Consider the following 21,853-nt stretch of genomic DNA (forward strand, 5'->3'; position numbering starts at 1 on the left):
GTGAAGAGCGCCGGTTCATTCCATCCGCTGGAGGCTACCACGTTCCGGAAGGTGAGGGCGTACTCAGCAGCAGTCTGGGCACCCTGCCAGAGTTGGAATAGTTGCTCACCGCCCTCTCTGCCCTCCGGTGGATGGTCGAAGACCACCCTGAACAGAGCCACGAACCTCTCGTAGGAACCCAGCTCTACCTCTCTTCTCTCCCAGATGGCTGTAGCCCAGTCCAACGCCCGCCCAGTCAGCAGGGAAATTACTGTGGCAACATTGGACCTCTCGTTTTTATTTATTTATTTATTTCACCTTTATTTAACCAGGTAAGCCAGTTGAGAACAAGTTCTCATTTACAACTGCGACCTGGCCAAGATAAAGCAAAGCAGTGCGATAAAAACAACAACACAGAGTTACATATGGGGTAGAAAAACATAAAGTCAAAAAATACAACAGAAAATATATATACAGTGTGTGCAAATGTAGCAAGTTATGGAGGTAAGGCAATAAATAGGCTATAGTGCAAAATAATTACAATTAGTATTAACACTGGAATGCTAGATGTGCAAGAGATTATGTGCAAATAGAGATACTAGGGTGCAAAAGAGCAAAATACATAACAATATGGGGATGAGGTAGTTGGGTGGGTTAATTACAGATGGGCTGTGTACAGGTACAGTGATCGGTAAGCTGCTCTGACAACTGATGCTTAAAGTTAGTGAGGGAGATAAGTGTCTCCAGCTTCAGAGATTTTTGTAGTTCGTTCCAGTCATTTGCAGCAGAGAACTGGAAGGAATGGCGGCCAAAGGAGGTGTTGGCTTTGGGGATGACCAGTGAGATATACCTGCTGGAGCACATACTACCGGTGGGTGTTGCTATGGTGACCAATGAGCTAAAATAAGGCGGGGATTTGCCTAGAAGTGCTTTATAGATTACCTGGAGCCAGGGGATGAGGTAGTTGGGTGGGCTAATTTCAGAAGGTGGTGGGGGCTCCTGTCTGATGGGTGAAATAGAGGGAGCAATGGAGTAGGAAGCAACGGCATTTGGATGGAGTCCCGTCATACTTGTCCGGGAGGGACAGTCGGGCATCACCTCCCTGGGCGGACTGCTGGGTAGGCTGGGGGGCTGACTCGCTGGGACAACTCGTGGTAGGAAGCCCTCCGCTAGTTGGAGGTGAATCCTCTCTGGTGGTGACAAGGCGGTGTAGGACGCGGAGGACCTTATCCATCGCCGTACCCAGTTGCGCCAGCTGATCGTGGTGTTGGCGGAGTAGATGTCCCTGTTCACCAATTGTCTGGAAGATGTCCTTTTCTTCTGCTGCTTCCATAATTATTGAGGCAGTATTCTATAACATAATCCCTGGGAGTCAGGAAGCAAGTGCAGAACGTGAGTTTAATAATAATAATAGGCAGATAAACAAAACAGGAGAATCGTACTGAACGAGACAAAACCAATACTGCCTGATGACTGAGGCTACTGAGGGATAAATAAAGGGAGAGTAATCAAGGTGATAATGAGGTCAAGATGTGCGTAATGATGGGGAGCAGGTGTGTGTAATGATGTTGCCAGGACCGGTGGTTAGTAGACCAGCGACGTCGAGCGCTGGAGAGGGGGAGCGGGAAGGAGTCACAATGTCCTTTTATCTCAGCATGTCTACAGATTCTCCCTTCTCCCTGTTTTTGTTTGCTTGGAAATGTTGATACTGGAGACTGTTATCTGAAGAAACTGTGTAACCAAGCATTTATTGCGGCTAAGAAATGCATTGCCATTAATTGGAAGGTTGGTTACCCTCCCACAATGTCAAGTTATGTATCACTAGATTTGATTTATTACAAGATTAAGGATATACTGGGCAACTTTCATAAGGCCTGAATGCCTTATATGGAATACAGTACGACTAAAGGAGTCTGTATTGAAAACATGCCCATGTCAGGGGAGATACAGTGCAATCGGAAAGTATTCCCACCCCTTGATTTCCACAGTTTGTTACGTTACAGCCTTATACTAAAATTTATTTAATTACTTTTATCCCTCATCAATCTACACACAATACCCCATAATGACAAAGCAAAAACAGGTTTTTAGACCATTTTTGCAAATATATTAAAAATAAAACATAAGTATTCAGACCCTTTGCTATGAGACTTGAAATTGAACTCAGGTGCATCCTGTTTCCATTGATCATCCTTGAGATGTTTCTACAACTTGATTGGAGTCCACCTGTGGTAAGTTCAATTGATTGGACATGATTTGAAAAGGCACACACCTGTTTATATAAGGTCCCACAGTTGGCAATGCATATCAGAGAAAAAACCAAGCCATGAGTTCAAAGGAACCAAAACAATTCTACAGCATTGAAGGTCCCCAAGAACACAGTGGCCTCCAACATTCTTTAAATGGAAGAAGTTTGGAACCACCAAGACTCTTCCTAGAGCTGGCCGCCCGGCCAAACTGAGAAATTGGTGGAGAAGGGCCTTAGTCAGGGAGGTGATCAAGAACCGATGGTCACTCTGACAGAGCTCCAGAGCTCCTCTATGGAGATGGGAGAACCTTCCAGAAGGACAACCATCTCTGCAGCACTCCACCAATCAGGCCTTTATGGTAGAGTGGCCAGACAGAAGCCACTCCACAGTAAAAGGCACATGACAGCCCACTTGGAGTTTGCCAAAAGGCACCTAAAGGATTCTCAGACCATGAGAAACAAGATTTTCTGGTCTGATGAAACCAAGATTGAACTCTTTGGCCTGAATGCCAAGCATCAAGTCTGGAGGAAACCAGGCGGCATCCCTACAGTGAAGCATGGTGGTGGCAGCATCATGCTGTGGGGATGTTTTTCAGCGGCAGGGACTGGGAGACTAGTCAGGATCGAGGGAAAGATGAATAGAACAAAGTACAGAGAGATCCTTGATGAAAACCTGCTCCAGAGTGCTCAGGATCTCAGACTGGGGCGAAGGTTCACCTTCTAACAGGATAACGACCCTAAGCACATCTCTGGAGAGACCTGAAAATAGCTGTGCAGCGACGCTCCCCATCCAACCTGACAGAGCTTGAGAGGATCTTTAGACAAGAATGGGAGAAACTCCTCAAATACAGGTGTGCCAAGCTTGTAGTGTCATACCCAAGAAGACTCGAGGCTGTAATCACTGCCAAAGGTGCTTCAACAAAGTACTGAGTAAAGGGTCTGAATACTTATGTAAATGTGATATAAAAATAAAAAAAATGTATACATTTGCAAAAATTTCTAAAAACCTGTTTTTGCTACTCATTATGGGGTATTGTGTGTAGACTGATGAGGGGGGAAAACAATTTAATCAATTTTAGAATAAGGCTGTAACTTAACAAAATGTGGAAAAAGTCAAAGGTCTGAATACTTTCTGAATGCTAGGGAATCCCTAGCTGCTTGGCTGCTCAGTCTTGGCCCTGGGGGTCTGCTATCCTGTGGGTTGTCACTCTGGCCTTGGCCTAACACACCTAAAACCAATAAGGAATGTTTCACTAAGATCCTAAAGCTGAGTGGAGTGTGTTGGGTTGGGGCCCTTCAGAGTGGTGGACCACTAGGGACAGGACTGGACAACCCAGCTATATTGTGTGCATGTAAAAAGAGCTCTACAGTACTATTAGTCCTATGATATTAAATATATGGAGGATTTGCTGTTTCTGTGTGTTAATGTATATTTGAGGTGTATGTGGTTTTTTGTTGTTGTAGTTTTTTAGTTTCCAAACCTTTCCCTTGGGAAAAAAAAAATGTAAGGTGTGAACTGGGAAGGGAATTGTGTTGGGAAAGAGTTGAGTTATTGACTAGACTGGTGGGGGTCAGGCGTGCAGGCGGCTCGGTCTGGCTGGTCGGTCTGGCTGAAAGTTGATTTAGAAGATGTCTTAATGTCAATCAAAAGTATTTGTATTTTTTCAAGCGTTGTTCATAATAATAAATAATAATAATAATAATAATATGCCATTTAGCAGACGCTTTTATCCAAAGCGACTTACAGTCATGCGTGCATACATTTTTGTGTATGGGTGGTCCCGGGGATCGAACCCACTACCTTGGCGTTTCAAGCGCCGTGCTCTACCAGCTAAGCTATTGGTTAAAGGTGCAACACAATATTTATTATTGAATTACCTTTGATCTAGTTAAGTCGTATTAATCACTTAAACATATTTAGTAATGATCTCTTACCTAGCTTGATGACAGTGGGCATTTTTGCTGATTTTTTGTTCTAAATAGAGACAGCATGTAAAAATGCAGGAAATGAGCTTTAGATGCCCCCAAAAATTTGGTTGAATCATAACATCAGTGATCTTCAGGTCGGAAAGTCAGAACTCTAGAAAGAGGCCTGAGTTCCAGACTTGGAATTCGGAGTTGGATGACTGTTCAAAACAAATGTTCCCAGTCAGAGCTCGTTTTTTTTTACCTAGCTTGATGACTGTGGGCATTTTTGTTGTCTTTTAGTTGTAAATAGAGACGGCATATTTGATTGTGTAAAAATGTAGGAAACCAAAGTGGCGCCCATGCACTATGTCATAATATAAAATTGATGCAGGCAAATAATTCTGCCAATATTGTTGGTATGCTATGTTTCCTTTAATGTAGGCTACCTTGCATTGAATTCCATTAGTCGCGTCAGCATATTAGTCAATTAAAGGGTTAACATGACGTCGGAGGCGTAGTATTGGAAAGCGTGGATGAATGAGCGGGGGAGGGCAAAGACACGTTCTATCCATCCATATATATTACATGTTAAACCAAGGAGACCAGCCTCCCAAATTGAGTTTGGAACATACAGAGCTCTGAAACAGTGGCTTACTCGCGCGGTTCTAATATTGAGTGAGGAGAATAACAAATTAAAGGCTTTTGAAATAAATTATCGATTTGAAACGATATGGCAAAAGGAGAGGGCGCGGAGCAATATTCTGCGGCAACTGTATTACCAACAAAACCAAGAAGTCAAGATGGACTCAAAATTGCCAAGGTAAGTGCGAGGAATTCTATTCATTTGTAGCCTAATAGATTATATTCATAATACTATTATGTAGGCTATATGGATATCTGCACAGTATTAGTTTACCACCATATCCACATAATGCCTAATAGGCATTATTATAATGAGTTTTGAAACGCACACAAATTCACTTAAATATTTTGACCGTGATATCAAGATAAAATTGAGGCGGGTTTGATTGATAGGCTATTAAGAAAGCCGCGTAATTAACACGCTGTAATTGGCAGTGAAGGCATGTTATGCCATTATAAACTATTGTAATTAGGCTAATTACTTATTGCAGTCACGATTCAAGCGTCAAATAGCCTTCAAATGACAGGCATTCACAATGAGTGGCTTATAGGCTACTGGTGTAATTGTGACTAAACCATAGATGACATCAATGGACATCACACAATTTTCCGACTGGGAAAATTAGTTTTCAACTGTCATCCAACTCTGAATTCCAAGTCGGGAACTCGGGCCTCTTCTAGAACTCCGACTTTCTGACCTGAAGACCACTGATGTCATGATTCGACCTCGTTTTCCCAATTGTCTTGAAAGAACCGTAATGCTGCGTTCACGTGCTAGTAGGAACTAGGAAAGTCAAACATTTCCGACTTGCTACTTACAGGTGCTGCGTTCAACCAGTTAGCAAGTTGGACATTTCTGAGTTTCCTAGTTCCGAATATGCATTTGAACATGGCATTTGTGATGTGCTGTGCTGTCACACTCTGGATTTCCTTGTAACAGGTTGATATCCAGTGTGATTGCCAGTGTGTAATGTTTCGTTTTGGCTGGAGTGCAGGACTTGCTCCATCAAGTTTAGCCTCTCATCTCAGGTCCCATGCCAGTCTCAGCTGCTTGATGAGCTCAAATGATATTTACCTTTCATTCTGACTGGCAGGGAGGTGCAATGTCACATCAACACCATTTTAGAGGGGTCACTGATATATATTCTCGCTCTCTCAGAGAAATTATAAACGCAACAATTTCAAAGATTTTACTGAGTTACAGTTCATATAAGGAAATCATTCAATTTAAATAATTAGGCCCTAGTCTATGGATTTCACATGACTGGGAATACAGATATGCATCTGTTGGGCACAGACACCTTAAACAAAAAAGTAGGGGCGTGGATCAGAAACCAGTCAGTATCTGGTGTGACCACCATTTGCCTCATGCAGCGCGACACCTCTCCTTCGCATAGAGTTGATCAGGCTGTTGATTGTGGCCTGTGGAATGTTGTCCCACTCCTCTCCAATGGCTGTGCGAAGTTGCTGGATATTGGCAGGAACTGGAACACACTGTCGTACACGTTGATCCAGAGCATCCCAAACATGCTCAATGGATGACATGTCTGGTGAACGTGCAGGCCATGGAAGAACTGGGACATTTTCAGCTACCAGGAATTGTATACAGATCTTTGTGACATGGGGGCATTCGTTGAATGGCACGACAATGGGCCTCAGGATCTCGTCACGGTATCTCTGTGCATTGAAATTGCCATAGATAAAATGCAATTGTGTCCGTTGTAGCTTATGCCTGCCCATACCATAACCCCACCGCCACCATGGGTCACTCTGTTCACAACGTTGACATCAGCAAACCGCTCGCCCACACGACGCCATATACGCTGTCTGCCATCTGCCAGGTAAAGTTGAAATTGGGATTCATCCGTGAAGAGCACATTTCTCCAGCGTGCCAGTGGCCATCGAAGGTGAGCATTTGCCCACTGAAGTTGGTTACGACACCGAACTGCAGTCAGGTCGACCCTGGTGAGGACGACGAGCATGCAGATGAGCTTCCTTGAGACGGTGTCTGACACTTTGTGCAGAAATTCTTTGGTCGTGCAAACCCACAGTTTCATCAGCTGTCCCGGTGTCTGGTCTCAGACGAACCCGCAGGTGAAGAAGCCTGATCTAGACGTCCTGGCCTGGCAAGGTTACACGTGGTGTGTGGTTGTGAGGCCGGTTGGACGTACTGCAAAATTCTCTAAAACGACATTGGTAGAGTAATGAACATTCAATTCTCTGGCAACAGCTCTGGTGGACATTCCTGCAGTCAGCATGCCAATTGCACAATCCCTTAAAATGTGAAACATCTGTGGCATTGTGTTGTGACAAAACTGCACATTTTAAAGTGGTCTTTTATTGTCCCCATCACAAGGTGCACCTATGTAATGGTCATGCTGTTGTTAATCAGCTTCTTGATATGCCACACCTGTCAGGTGGATGGATTTAAAGTATATTGGCAAAGGAGAAATGCTTACTAACAGCGATGTAAACAAATTTGTGCACATTTGAGAGAAATGTGCTTTTTGTGCATATGGACATTTTCTGGGATTTTTTATTTATTTCATGGGACCAACACTGCATGTTGCATTTTATATTGTTGTTCTCTCTCTCTCTGTGTGTGTGTGTAGATATACAGTGGGGGAAAAAAGTATTTAGTCAGCCACCAATTGTGCAAGTTCTCCCACTTAAAAAGATGATAGAGGCCTGTACTTTTCATCATAGGTACACGTCAACTATGACAGACAAAATGAGAAAAAATATCCAGAATATCACATTGTAGGATTTTTTATGAATTTATTTGCAAATTATGGTGGAAAATAAGTATTTGGTCAATAACAAAAGTTTCTCAATACTTTGTTATATACCCTTTGTTGGCAATGACACAGGTCAAACGTTTTCTGTAACTCTTCACAAGGTTTTCACACACTGTTGCTGGTATTTTGGCCCATTCCTCCATGCAGATCTCCTCTAGAGCAGTGATGTTTTGGGGCTGTCGCTGGGCAACACAGACTTTCAACTCCCTCCAAAGATTTTATATGGGGTTGAGATCTGGAGACTGGCTAGGCCACTCCAGGACCATGAAATGCTTCTTACGAAGCCACTCCTTCGTTGCCCGGGCGGTGTGTTTGGGATCATTGTCATGCTGAAAGACCCAGCCACGTTTCATTTTCAATGCCTTTGCTGACGGAAGGAGGTTTTCACTCAAAATCTCACGATACATGGCCCCATTCATTCTTACCTGTACACGGATCAGTCGTCCTGGTCCCTTTGCAGAAAAACAGCCCCAAAGCATGATGTTTCCATCCCCATGCTTCACAGTAGGTATGGTGTTCTTTGGATGCAACTCAGCATTCTTTGTCCTCCAAACACGACGAGTTTAGTTTTTACCAAAAAGTTCTATTTTGGTTTCATCTGACCATATTACATTCTCCCAATCCTCTTTTGGATCATCCAAATGCACTCTAGCATGTACTGGCTTAAGCAGGGGGACATGTCTGGCACTGCAGGATTTGAGTCCCTGGCGGCGTAGTGTGTTACTGATGGTAGGCTTTGTTACTTTGGTCCCAGCTCTCTGCAGGTCATTCACTAGGTCCCCCCGTGTGGTTCTGGGATTTTTGCTCACCGTTCTTGTGATCATTTTGACCCCACGGGGTGAGATCTTGCGTGGAGCCCCAGATCGAGGGAGATTATCAGTGGTCTTGTATGTCTTCCATTTCCTAATAATTGCTCCCACAGTTGATTTCTTCAAACCAAGCTGCTTCCCTATTGCAGATTCAGTCTTCCCAGCCTGGTGCAGGTCTACAATTTTGTTTCTGGTGTCCTTTGACAGCTCTTTGGTCTTGGCCATAGTGGAGTTTGGAGTGTGACTGTTTGAGGTTGTGGACAGGTGTCTTTTATACTGATAACAAGTTCAAACAGGTGCCATTAATACAGGTAACGAGTGGAGGACAGAGGAGCCTCTTAAAGAAGAAGTTACAGGTCTGTGAGAGCCAGAAATCTTGCTTGTTTGTAGGTGACCAAATACTTATTTTCCACCATAATTTGCAAATAAATTCATTAAAAATCCTACAATGTGATTTTCTGGAAAGAAAATTCTCAATTTGGCTGTCATAGTTGACGTGTACCTATGATGAAAATTACAGGCCTCATCTTTTTAAGTGGGAGAACTTGCACAATTGGTGGCTGACTAAATACTTTTTTCCCCCACTGTACAGTCAAGGTTGGACACACCTACTCATTCAAGGGTTTTTCTTAATTTTTACTGTGTTCTACATTGTAGAATAATAGTGAAGACATCAAAACTATGAGAACACACATGGAATCATGAAAATGTTAAACAAATAAAAATATATTTTATATTTGAGTTTCTTCAAAGTAGCCACCCTTTGCCTTGATGACAGCTCTTGGCATTCTCTCAACCAGCTTCATGAGGAATGCTTTTCCAACAGTCTTGAAGGAGTTCCCACATATGCTGAGCACTTGTTGGCTGCTTTTCCTTCACTCTGCGGTCCAACTCATCCCCAAACCATCTCAAATGGGTTGAGGTCGGGTGATTGTGGAGGGCAGGTCATCTGATGCAGCGCTCCATCACTCTCCTTGGTCAAATAGCCCTTACACAGCCTGGAGGTGTGTTTTGGGTCATTGTCCTGTTGAATAACAAATGATAGTCCCACTGACGCAAACCAGATGGGATGGCGTATCGCTGTGTTAGCCATGCTGGTTAAGTGTGCCTTGAATTCTAAATAAATCACAGACAGTGTCACCAGCAAAGCACCCCCACACCATCACACTTCCTCCTCCATGCTTCATGGTGGGAACCACACATGCGGAGATCATCCGTTCACCTACTCTGCGTCTCACAAAGACACGGTGGTTGGAACCATCAGACCAAAGGACAGATTTCCACTGGTCTAATGTCCATTGCTCGTGTTTCTTGGCCCAAGCAAGTCTCTTCTTATTGGTGTCCTTTTCTTTTTGTTTTTTGTATTTAACCTTTATTTAACCAGGTAAGCCAGTTGAGAACAAGTTCTCATTTACAACTGCGACCTGGCCAAGATAAAGCAAAGCAGTGCGATTTAAAAACAACAACACAGAGTTACATATAGAATAAACAAAAACGTACAGTCAATAACATAATAGAAAATAAGAATCTATATACAGTGTGTGCAAATGTAATAAGTTATGGAGGTAAGGCAATAAATAGGCCATAGTGCAAAATAATTACAATTTAGTATTAACACTGGAGTGATAGATGTGCAGAAGATGATGAGCAAATAGAGATACTGAGGTGCAAATTAGCAAAATAAATAACAATATGGGGATGAGGTGGTTGGGTGGGTTAATTACAGATGGGCTGTGTACAGGTACAGTGATCGGTAAGCTGCTCTGACAACTGATGCTTAAAGTTAGTGAGGGAGATAAGTGTCTCCAGCTTCAGAGATTTTTGTAGTTCGTTCCAGTCATTTGCAGCAGAGAACTGGAAGGAATGGCGGCCAAAGGAGGTGTTTGCTTTGGGGATGACCAGTGAGATATACCTGCTGGAGCACATACTACCGGTGGGTGTTGCTATGGTGACCAATGAGCTAAAATAAGGCGGGGATTTGCCTAGAAGTGCTTTATAGATTACCTGGAGCCAGTGGGTTTGGCGACGAATATGTAGTGAGGGCCAGCCAACGAGAGCGTACAGGTCACAATGGTGGGTAGTATATGGGGCTTTGGTGACAAAACGGATGGCACTGTGATAGACTACATCCAATTTGCTGAGTAGAGTGTTGGAAGCTATTTTGTAAATTACATCGCCGAAGTCAAGGATCGGTAGGATAGTCAGTTTTACGAGGGCATGTTTAGCAGCATGAGTGAAGGAGGCTTTGTTAAGAAACAGGAAGCCGATTCTAGATTTAACTTTGGATTGGAGATGCTTAATGTGAGTCTGGAAGGAGAGTTTATGTCTAACCAGACACCTAGGTATTTCTAGTTGTCCACATATTCTAAGTCAGACCCGTCGAGAGTAGTGATTCTAGTCGGGCGGGCGGGTGCAAGCAGTGTTCGATTGAAGAGCATGCATTTAGTTTTACTAGCGTTTAAGAGCAGTTGGAGGCGACAGAAGGAGTGTTGTATGGCATTGAAGCTCGTTTGGAGGTTTGTTAACAGTGTCCAATGAAGTGTCCAAAATGGTGTCGTCTGCATAGAGGTGGATCTGAGAGTCACCAGCAGCAAGAGCAACATCATTGATCTACACAGAGAATAGAGTCGGCCCGAGAATTGAACCCTGTGGCACCCCCATAGAGACTTCCAGAGGTCCAGACAACAGGCCCTCCGATTTGACACATTGAACTCTATCTGAAAAGTAGTTGGTGAACCAGGCGAGGCAGTCAGTTGAGAAACCAAGGCTATTTAGTCTGCCAATAAGAATGCGGTGATTGACAGAGTCAAAAGCCTTGGCCAGGTCAATAAAGACGGCTGCACAGTACTGTCTTTTATCAATCACGGTTATTATATTGTTTAGGACCTTGAGCGTGGCTGAGGTGCACCCATGACCAGCTCGGAAACCAGATTGCATAACGGAGAAGGTACGGTGGGAATCGAAGTGATCTGTTTGTTAACTTGGCCTTCAAATACTTTCGAAAGGCAGGGTAGGATGGATATAGGTCTGTAACAGTTTGGATCTAGAGTGTCACCCCCTTTGAAGAGGGGGATGACCGCGGCAGCTTTCCAATCTCTGGGGATCTCAGACGATACGAAAGAGAGGTTGAACAGGCTAGTAATAGGGGTTGCGACAATTTCGGCGGCTAATTTTAGAAAGAAAGGGTCCAGATTGTCTAGCCCAGCTGATTTGTAGGGGTCCAGATTTTGCAACTCTTTCAGGACATCAGCTATCTGAATTTGGGTGAAAGAGAAGCGGGGGGGCATGGGCAAGTTGCAGCAGAGCTGGTGGCCGGGGTAGGGGTAGCCAGGTGGAAAGCATGGCCAGCCATAGCAAAATGCTTATTGAAATTCTCGATTATCGTAGATTTATCGGTGGTGACAGTGTTTCCTAGCCTCAGTGCAGTGGGTAGCTGGGAGGAGGTGCTTTTATTCTCCATGGACTTTAGTGTCCCAACTCTTTTTGGAGGTAGTGCTACAGGATGCAAATTTCTGTTTTGAAAAAGCTAGCCTTTGCTTTCCTAACTGATTGTTAGTAGTGGTTTCTTTGCAGCAATTAGACCATGAAGGCCTGATTTCACACAGTCTCCTCTGAACAGTTGATGTTGAGATGTGTCTGTTACTTGACCTCTGTGAAGCATTTATTTGGGGTGCAGTTAACTACACTGCTCAAAAAAATTAAGGGAACACTTAAACAACACAATGTAACTCCAAGTCAATCACACTTCTGTGAAATCAATCTGTCCACTTAGGAAGCAACACTGATTGACAATAAATTGCACATGCTGTTGTGCAAATGGAATAGACAACAGGTGGAAATTAAAGGCAATTAGCAAGACCCCCCCCCCCCCCCCCACACAATAAAGGAGTGGTTCTGCAGGTGGTGACCACAGACCACTTCTCAGTTCCTATGCTTCCTGGCTGATGTTTTGGTAACTTTTGAATGCTGGAGGTGCTTTCACTCTAGTGGTAGCATGAGACGGAGTCTACAACCCACACAAGTGGCTCAGGTAGTGCAGCTCATCCAGGATGGCACATCAATGCGAGCTGTGGCAAGAAGGTTTGCTGTGTCTGTCAGCGTAGTGTCCAGAGCATGGAGGCGCTACCAGGAGACAGGCCAGTACATCATGAGACGTGGAGGAGGCCGTAGGAGGGCAACAACCCAGCAGCAGGACCGCTACCTCTGCCTTTGTGCAAGGAGGAGCAGGAGGAGCACTGCCAGAGCCCTGCAAAATGACCTCCAGCAGGCCACAAATGTGCATGTGTCTGCTCAAACGGTCAGAAACAGACTCCATGAGGGTGGTATGAGGGCCCGACATCCACAGGTGGGGTTTGTGCTTAGAGCCCAACACCGTGCAGGACGTTTGGCATTTGCCAGAGAACACCAAGATTAGCAAATTCGCCACTGGCGCCCTGTGCTCTTCACAGATGAAAGCAGGTTGACACTGAGCACATGTGACAGACATGACATAGTCTGGAGACGCCGTGGAGAACGTTCTGCTGCCTGCAACATCCTCCAGCATGACCGGTTTGGCGGTGGGTCAGTCATGGTGTGGGGTGGTATTTCTTTGGGGGGCCGCACAGCCCTCCATGTGCTCGCCAGAGGTAGCCTGACTGCCATGAGGTACCAAGATGAGATCCTCAGACCCCTTGTGAGACCATATGCTGGTGCGGTTGGCCCTGGGTTCCTCCTAATGCAAGACAATGCTTGACCTCATGTGGCTGGAGTGTGTCAGCAGTTCCTACAAGAGGAAGGCATTGATGCTATGGACTGGCACGCCCGTTCCCCAGACCTGAATCCAATTGAGCACAACTGGGATATCATGTCTCGCTCCATCCACCAACGCCACGTTGCACCACAGACTGTCCAGGAGTTGGCAGATGCTTTAGTCCAGGTCTGGGAGGAGATCCCTCAGGAGACCATCCGCCACCTCATCAGGAGCATGCCCAGGCGTCGTAGGGAGGTCATACAGGCACGTGGAGGCCACACACACTACTGAGCCTCATTTTGACTTGTTTTAAGGACATTACATCAAAGTTGGATCAGCCTGTAGTGTGGTTTTCCACTTTAATTTTGAGTGTGACTCCAAATCCAGACCTCCATGGGTTGATACATTTGATTTCCATTGATAATTGTTGTGTGATTTTGTTGTCAGCACATTCAACTATGTAAAGAAAAAAGTATTTAATAAGATTATTTCATTCATTCAGATCTAGGATGTGTTATTTTAGTGTTCCCTTAATTTTTTTGAGCAGTGTATAATGAACTTATCCTCTGCAGCAGAGGTAACTCTGGGTCTTCCTTTCCTGTGGCGGTCCTCATGAGAGCCAGTTTCATCATAGCGCTTGATGATTTTTGCTACTGCACTTGAAACTTTCAAAGTTCTTGAAATTTTCCGAATTGACTGACCTTCATGTCTTAAAGTAATGATGGACTGTCATTTCTCTTTGCTTATTTGAGCTGTTCTTGCCATAATATGGACTTGGTCTTTTACCAAATAGGGATATCTTCTGTATCAAACGCATTAAGAAGGAAAGAAATTCCACAAATTAACTTTTTAAGAAGGCACATCTGTTAATTGAAATGCATTCCAGATGACTACCTCATGAAGCTGGTTGAGAGAATGCCAAGAGTGTGCAAAGCTGTCATCAAGGCAAAGGGTGGCTACTTTGAAGAATCTCAAAATATATTTTGATTTGTTTAACACTTTTGGTTAGTACATGATTCCATATGTGTTATTTCATAGTTTTGATGTCTTCACTATTATTCTACAATGTAGAAAATAGTACAAAAATAAAGAAAAACCCTTGAATGAGTAGGTGTGCAAACTTTTGACTGGTACTCTATCTCATGACCAAAAGTATGTGGACACCTGGTCGTCGAACATCTCATTCCAAAATCATGGGCATTAATATGTAGTTGGTCCCCCCCCTTTGCTGTTATAACAGTCTCCACTCTTCTGGGAAGGCTTTCCACTAGATGTTGGAACATTGCTGCAGGGACTTGCTTCCATTCAGCCTTGAGCATTAGTGAGGTCGGGCACTGATGTTGGGCGATTAGGCCTGGCTCGCAGTCGGCGGTCCAATTCATTCCAAAGCTGTTCGATGGGGTTGAGGTCAGGGCTCTGTGTAGGCCAGTCAAGTTCTTCCACACCGATCTCGACAAACCGTTTCTGTATGGATCTCGCTTTGTGCACGGGGGCATTGTCATGCTGAAACAGGAATGGGCCTTCCCCAAACTGTTGCCACAAAGTTGGAAGCACATAATTGTCTAGAATGTCATTGTATGCTGTAGTGTTAAGATTTCCCTTCACTGGAACTGAGGGGCCTAGCACGGACCATGAAAAACACCCCAGACCATTATACCTCCTCCACCAAACTTTACAGTTGGCACTATGCATTGGGGCAGGTAGCGTTCTCCTGGCATCCGCCAAACCCAGATTCATCCGTCGGACTGCCAGATGGTGAAGGGTGATTCATCACTCTAGAGAATGTGTTTCCACTGCTCCAGAGTCCAATGGCGGCGAGCTTTACACCACTCCAGTCGACGTTTGGCATTGCGCATCGTGATCTTAGGCTTGTGTGCGGTTGCTCGGCCAAGGAAACCCATTTCATGAATGGGGGGGGGGGGGGGGTGCACTCCTGACTGTCCGCAGACTGCTTGGCCACTCAGGCCACTGATGGAATGTCAGAATGCCTAATCACATAGCCAGATCCGATCGCTGCCTCCGGCACGGCGGAGTTGTACAGTGGCTGAACTACAGTCTCACACCACCTTTTTAAACTAGTTGTGGCCCAGACAGCATAGTCAGAGGGATTTAGTGCTAATCTGACATTAAGAAGTGTGGTGAGGAGGGTTGGCCAATCTTGGCCTCACAATGAGTCATGTTGTTTTACATTTTAGGCATTTAGCAGACGCTGTTATCCAGAGCGACTTACAGTTAGTGAGTGCATACATTTTTCATACTGGTCGAACCCACAACCCTGGCATTGCAAACGCCATGCTCTACCAACTGAGCTACACAGGGCCTTTTCATCTAAAATGACCCATGAGGACCAACATGTGAAGCTCATAGGAGCATGTTAAATGAAAGCGAAGAGTCTTTATTTTTGAGAAATTAAGGCATACACATTTTTCAACCATTTTCCACCCAAATAATTTGGACTAAGCAAAGGCTTTGATTTCTGGTCAAACAGATGGAAAAGGGGTCTTAGACAACATCTACCAGAAAGTCTTAAGGTATTAGAAATACATCAAAACACTAATGTTGATGGAAATACCCCTGCTAACTAATATCAACACTTATACCTAGTTTTGGATAAATTATTTGCCTTGTGCTGTTTCCAAAAAGCCACATCCTTAAGATATTTTCTAATTTCTCTCCCTCATGAGGGAGGATAATGAAAGTTCACAGAAGTAAAAAGTAAAGGTAGACCTACCAGTTAGTTTTTACTGATCAAGTTTGTTCATGAATTAAGTGATCAAATCTCGTAATTCTGTAACCAAATCGGTAACGGAATTACAGAAAAAATCTGTAACTGAATTACTGCAATTGAATTGGCTACAATGGGAAATCATAGTAGTACAAACCACAGTTGGGTCACCTGCTGCTGTCCCCCCTTCCACTGGCATACTGTTATGTTCAGCTCGTAACTGTTTTATTTCTGTCATCTGGTGGTCAAAGCAAGACTGTGAAAAAAATTCTGGACAATCTCTCTCTGTGTGTGTCTGTTTTTTCATGTCACCTTTCCCGGGTCTTACTGACACCTACCCTCTTTCCATTTACTGCAACAAGCATCCTCACCCACTGAGCACCGGATGTCCATGGACGTTGAAATTTGGTCCGTCCTGGCCAGACCAAATCTGAACCAATCATAGACGTCTGTTTCACAAGTTTGGACTGTACAGTACAGAAACGTAGAGCACACTAGAGTACAGTATAATGTACTGAACATATCGACTTTACTGTAATATACTCTACTGTGCTCGACTGTCCTGTACTGTGATGTCCAAACTTGTGAAACCGACGTGATTGGTCTGGTCCGGATTTGGTCTGGTCCGGACCAACCAAATGTTTTGTTTTGGGGCGGAGCTCATTAGAATAATTGCCGACGTGTAGGATAATATCCAAATATAAGAAGGATATTGCATATTTATACCTTTTTGTGTACCTATTCAGGATGCATCACCATGAAGAGAATATTCATAACTATAATTATACATTTTGGTATAGTACTGATCAGGGACCCATCATGTAATTCCATTAACAAATGTATTACTGTGGCCATTTTTTCGAACTCAAAGTGTCACGTCATAGCTGACACCCCATTCTTTCTGCAGACATCTTTGAATCTTAATTCAGAGCAGATATTTACATTTTTGGAAAGCGTGGTAGCATAAAATAACTGAGGGAGATTTTATCGTGATTCTGTTACCAAACTTTGCATCTGCACAGTTCTTCCAGTAAGTTTGATTTTCTGTGTAAATTGTTCCAAATAGTCCTTATGTATAAAGTTGTATGGTTTGTTCAAATTTGAAATCAATGGTTTTTGTTTGGAATACATTTTAAAGTGAAAAATCTGAGTCAAAGCATAATTCCATTATCGTGGAATTGCCCTTTACTGACTGCTTTTGGGTCAGAAGTGTCTGAAATAAACCAGAGACTCAGAGGACCAAGTGGGTGAGATTGGCCAGTGTGTTTTAATTTGACTGAACAGTTATGACCCATTTTTTTAAATTATCAAATGCACATCCTGAACAGTTACAGTAGGTGCTGAACAGAGAAACATGAGCAAAGAAGTGATGCTCATACCCAAGTGATGGGTATGCGAGAGAGAAAACAATTAATCCTAATAGAGGACGTGTAGACAAGGGAAGCTCTAAATAAAAACATGCCAGCCAGACAAGCCAGTGTATAAATCCAATGGATTTGCATATGAATGGAGTGAAAAATCGCTGACTTTGTGATCTGTAAGGTACCCTTAGCCCAGTCCTCCAGCCTCCACCATCCATCACAAGGCTCTTCCCTTATTCTCCTCCCCGCTCAGGGTGAGCCTCATTAGGCTAGCGGCCGCTGCTCTCCCTCCTCGGCAGCTCAACCTTGTGGAGATGGATGGCCGGCCGGGCCGATGCCCTCTGCACACAATCAGCTGTCAAGGTAAAGCTTTGCTTAACCTGGTGATAAACACAAACAGTGGGAAAGAGAGAGCGGAGGAAGTGGGACAGTGGAGAAAAAATGAAGTGAGAGAGTGGAAGAAGTTTGGTTATTTATTTTATCTTTAACCATGAACAAAATGTATAGCATGGACAGTGCTTCTACTTGTGCTACTGTCTTGCAAATCTGAGCAATCCAAATGGCAGAGGTTGTGCAACACAGTTGCTGCTTTTAAATCAGGAACCATTCCCCAAGTTAGCCCAGTAAATGCCTGTCTAAAATGGTAATCATGTCACAAACAAAGCTATGATCAGACGCTTAACCCAAAGCACAATGTTTTGTAGAAATAAGACCACAGAACACACGCAAGACACTCCTGACCTGTGTTTATTGCTCCCCTAGCTCAGGCCCTGAATGGCATGCCCAATCAGAAACCTTCCTGCATAAAATAGACATGACCGCTAAGGCATAAAAGGCAGAGGTGGCAATAATGGGGGACTTTAACTCTGACCTCTTGAAGCACACATGCACAATCATCTGTGGAACACCTTATGGGACTTTATCAGCTGTGGCCAGTAATAAGAGAACCCACTCGCATAACGGAACCGTCTGAAACATGCATTGACAACATCTATGTATCTAACCCTGACCATTACAAGCTGAGGAGTTCATTAGCATGGGAGCCATCTGACCATATCATAATGACCTGCATCAAAGGGAGATTAGAGGAGGGGAGAGTTTTAACACAACAGCACAGATCTCTCAAACGCTATAACCAGAAGTCTTTCATACTCTCAAGTCAGGCCATTGGGAAAGAGTCCTTACATGCAACAATGTGAATGAGGCCTGGCAAGCCTTCTTACAGGTCGCAAACCTTCATGTACTGCTCTGGCAGAGAAGAGTGAAACAAAAAGTAACTCCATCTCTTTGACTGACCCCAAGTCACAGCAATACTGCTCAGCTAAAAGAGGTGAAAACAAAGGCTGAAAATGACTGGAAAGGATACAGATGTCTCAAATCAAATCAAATGTTATTTGCCACATGCGCCGAATACAACAGGTGTAGACATTACAGTGAAATGCTTACTTACAAGCCTTTAACCAACAATGCAGTTTTTTTGTTTGTTTTTGTGTTAAGTAAAAAAATAGATAAGTAAAAATGAAAAGCAAATAATTAAAGAGCAGCAGTAAAATAACAGTAGGGAGGCTATATACAGGGGGGTCCCGGTACAGAGTCAATGTGCGGGGGCACCGGCTAGTCGAGGTAATCTGTACATGTAGGTAGAGTTAAAGTGATTATGCATAAATAATAAACAGAGTAGCAGCAGCGTATAAGAGGGGGATGGGGTGGGGTGGGGTGGGGGGGCAGTGCAAATAGTCAGGGTAGCCATGATTAGCTGTTCAGGAGTCTTATGGCTTGGGAGTAGAAGCTGTTAAGAAGCCTTTTGGACCTAGACTTAGCGCTCCGGTACCACTTGCCGTGCGGTAGCAGAGAGAACAGTCTATGATTAGGGTGGCTGGAGTCTTTGACAATTTTTAGGGCCTTCCTCTGACACCGCCTGGTATAGAGGTCCTGGATGGCAGGAAGCTTGGCCCCAGTGATGTACTGGGCCGTATGTACTACCCTCTGTAGTGCCTTGCGGTCGGAGGCCGAGCAGTTGCCATACCGGGCGGTGATGCAACCAGTCAGGATGCTCTCGATGGTGTAGCTGTAGAACTTCTTGAAGATCTGAGGACACATGCCAAATCTTTTCAGTCTCCTGTGGGGGGATAGGCTTTGTTGTGCCCTCTTCACGACTGTCTTGGTGTGTTTGGACCATGATAGTTTGTTGGTGATGTGGACACCAAGGAACTTGAATCTCTCAACCTGTTCCACTACAGCCACGTCGATGAGAATGGGGGCGTGCTCAGTCACAATCATCTCCTTTGTCTTGATCACGTTGAGGGAGAGGTTGTTATACTGGCACCACATGGCCAGGTCTCTGACCTCCTCCCTATAGGCTGTCTCATTGTTGTCGGTGATCCTTTTGTCCAGGTGGGAAAGGGCAGTGTGGAGTGCAATAGAGATTGCATGATCTGTTGGGGCGGTATGCAAATTGGAGTGGGTCTAGGGTTTCTGGGATAATGTTGTTGTGAGCCATGACCAGCCTTTCAAAGCACTTCATGGCTACAGACGTGAGTGCTACGGGTCGGTAGTCGTTCAGGCAGGTTATCTTAGTGTCCTTGGGCACAGGGACTATGGTGGTCTGCTTGAAATGTGTTGGTATTACAGACTCAGTCAGGGACATGTTGAAAATGTCGGTGAAGACACTTGCCAGTTGGTCAGCGCATGCTGGGAGTACACGTCCTGGTAATCCGTCTGGCCCTGCGGCCTTGTGAATGTTGACCTGCTTAAAAGTCTTACTCACATCGACTACGGAGAGCGTGATCACATAGTAATCTGGAACAGCTGATGCTCTCATGCATGCTTCAGTGTTGCTTGCCTCGAAGTGAGCATAGAAGTGATTTAGCTCGTCTGGTAGGCTTGTGTCACAAGGCAGCTCGCGGCTGCCCAGTGACATAACTGCTAAAGTAAGGAAGGAAACAAACTGTTACTCAGCTACTCTACAAAAATCCAAGGTTAGACAACAATGTGGAAAATAATCACTGGTATAACTGTTAAAGCAAAAATAACATGCCAAGTACAAAGTATATCTAGACAGGATGCCTCGAACATCTTACCCTCTAGAAATGGCAGAGTTTAATGTATACTTTGCATCTAAGCTTACTAAATAAATACAGGCTCCCTCAAAATACCCACTTTCATATGTCTGACACAGAGCATGTTTTTGGCTAGAGCTAGTTGAAGTAACAGTACTAAATGAACTTCTGAAGATGACGCAGCAGAAAGTCACAGGGCCAGACGATATTCCTCCTAGGCTTCTAAAAGTCTCAAATGTTGGAAAGGCTGGTGCACACACAGGTTGCCAACTATTTCTCACTCAACAGCCTATTTACAGCCTATCAAGGCGGATTTAGGAAGATACACAGCATATCTACAGCAGTGCAAAGGGTTGTGGAGGACTTCAAGTATGCTTTTAACAGCCAGGAGGTCACAGCAGCACTCTTCTTAGATCTGAAGAAAGCTTTTGACACTGTTCACAGACCGCACGCTCCTGAGAAAGCTTGCGAAACTAGGCTTTGACAGCACTGCAATCAAGTGGTTCACATCATACTTACAGGGGAGGAGTCCGTACACCAAACTGAGGAGCACGCAGTCGGCCCAGGTACCTGTGGTGAATGGAGTACCACAAGGGAGTGTGCTTGGACCCCTGCTGTTCTGCATTTACATTAATGACCTTCCATCAGTGCTGGAGAAATGCAGCATACATATATTACTGGTCAAAAGTTTTAGAACACCTACTCATTTGAGGATTTTTCTTTATTTTTACTATTTTCTACATTGTAGAATAATAGTAAAGACATAATGATGAAATAACATATGGAATCATGTGGTAACCAAAAATATTTTATATTTGAGATTCTTCAAATAGCCACCCTTTGCCTTGATGACAGCTTTGCACCCTCTTGGAATTCTCTCAGCCAACTTCACCTGGAATGCTTTTCCAACAGTCTTGAAGGAGTTCCCACATATGCTGAGCACTTGTTGGCTGCTTTTCCTTCATTCTCCAGTCCGACTCATCCCAAACCATCTCAATTTGGTTGAGGTCGGGGGATTGTGGAGGCCAGGTCATCTGATTTAGCACTACATCACTCTCCTTCTTGGTCAAATAGCCCTTACACATCCTGGAGGTGTGTTGGGTCATTGTCCTGTTGAAAAACAAATGATAAGCCTAAACCAGATGGGATGGCATATCGCTACAGAATGCTGTGGTAGCCATGCTGGTTAAGTGTGCCTTGAATTCTAAATAAATAAGACAGTGTCTCCAGAAAAGCACCCCCACACCATAACACCACCTCCTCCATGCTTTACAGTGGGAAATACACATGCGGAGATCATCCGTTCACCCACACCGCGTCTCACCAAAAATCTCAAATTTGGACTCCAAACCAAATAACAAATTTCCACCGGTCTAATGTCTATTGCTCGTGTTTCTTGGCCCAAGCAAGTCTCTTCTTATTATTGGTGTCCTTTAGTAGTGTTTTTTTTTTTGTTGCAGCAATTTGTCCATGAAGACCTGATTCACACAGTCTCCCCTGAACAGTTGATGTTGAGATGTGTCTGTTACTTGAAATGTTCTGTATTGACTGACCTTCATGTCTTAAAGTAATGATGGACTGTCGTTTCTTTTTGC

This window comes from Coregonus lavaretus, assembly GCF_964263955.1.
Source record: "Coregonus lavaretus genome assembly, chromosome: 27".
Taxonomy (NCBI): domain Eukaryota; kingdom Metazoa; phylum Chordata; class Actinopteri; order Salmoniformes; family Salmonidae; genus Coregonus; species Coregonus lavaretus.